Below are 1,745 nucleotides of genomic sequence, written 5' to 3'. Positions count from 1 at the left end.
AGGCAGCAGACTTCCCTGTGGGATGGATCCCAACTAGGCCGGGCGGGGATTCGCCTGGCGCCCCAAGCAGGGACCTGTGTCCATTCCCCCCCGTCTCCTGGGTCCCCTCCTTCTGCCTGGCGGCAAGAGGGCAGGGGATCCTCCGCTTCCTGTGGAGCCTCCATGTGCTGTCCTTGTCTCAGGGATGGTAGGGTGCGGCTCCACCAATCTATCTCCCTCTCACACTCCCTGATACTCCCGTCAGATCTGATCAGCTGTATCTAATTCAATCCACCTCTCAACCCCAAATCTAAGTCTCATAGGATCTAAGAAGATGAGTAAGCCTTCCATTTCCAGCTTCCAGCTTTCCGCAACAGCCCAAAACCAAGCTGTACTGTGCAATGTAGTCAAAAAAGACAGGGTGCGAGTGAACCAATGTAAAGGGGACTGGTTGTCAAGACTGATGAACACAGACATATTCTTCCGCTGGCAGGCAGATTAACCCAACAAGGACTGGCTTCACTGAGGCTACAAGGGATTGACCAAGTCATGACTTGGCTGCAGCACAGAAGCAACAGGTAAATACACTGCTGAAACAGCAGAAAACGCCAGGCCCAACTACACAATAACCAGAGCCTAGGTATTTATATGACTTAAAGTTTTTCAGGTTAGACTTTGGGCTCTCATGGAATGAAAAGAAAAAAAATACAGTTAATTATTTTTTTTTTAATACCCACTATTGTGACTACATACTGCAGTTAAAGAGGGGAGAGCCTGCTGCCTTACATTTCTTCCAGCTCATGCCAAGCACCTCTTCACAGTAATCAGAACATCCCTGCAAGTGGAGACAGTCATGCACCTGAAAATCTCTGTCCGTAGCAGTGATGGAAATACTGTTAGCACACCCGTTCCCAGCTGAATACAAGATGCTTTGGCCAGACATAGCAATGTGCAGTAAAAAACAACTCTAAGTCTGGCTGACATGGGAAGGGAGAGTTCAGGCACTGTGGTGAGACACACTTATTCCTACCATCTAGCATTAGGCGCTTCTCTTCAGTCTCTCTACATACTCCCCTCAGAGCACTGCCGTATCATTGGAGCCAGGCTCATCCAGGAAAGTCTGACCAGAAGCCCGAAGGAAAACTTAGATCAAGTTTGACGCTTGAGATCAAGCAGTGTGGATCCCTCCTCTGGAGAAAAGCCTGCCTCTGCGCTTGCTTGAATAGAGAGACAGGGAGGTTTGGAACTGTGTAGAAGACACAGATCTGCCTGAGGAGCTAAAAGCACAGATGGCAGTCCCATGGTGTTCTTTGCAGTCTCAGGACGGTAAAAGGCTCTCATTTGAGTCTGTCTGCCATTTAGAGAGCATGTCCATGTTCAGCGAACTCGAGAAGCAATTCCACCAGCTTACTTAAAGGAAGTCTGTTCCCGCCTAAAGCCTGGTGCTTGCAGAAGTAAAATGCTAGTGAGATTCCTTAAGCTCAACCTGGCACAGGGACAGGCACTATGGGACTTGGAATAAAAAAAGTAACTCAAGTGGCTGCAATATGAAAAGTATCTTGGCATCAGCTGCCGAAAGGAAAGCACAGAAACCAGATGTCCTAGCTGAGAGACCCAAGTTCAGGATGTGTCTTGTCTCCCTCAAAAATCCCCCACATGAACAGGCTCTGCAGGATTCAGAACTCCCTGAAATCTTTCCAGAGAGAGCAAAAGAAGAGTGCAGAAGCAAGATGGGTTGTTCATGTCTCCTTTCCTTACTTACCTGC

Source organism: Fulmarus glacialis, unplaced genomic scaffold (assembly GCF_000690835.1).
Source record: "Fulmarus glacialis isolate BGI_N327 unplaced genomic scaffold, ASM69083v1 scaffold42114, whole genome shotgun sequence".
NCBI classification, from domain to species: domain Eukaryota; kingdom Metazoa; phylum Chordata; class Aves; order Procellariiformes; family Procellariidae; genus Fulmarus; species Fulmarus glacialis.
Note: the sequence above shows the minus strand (reverse complement) of the source record.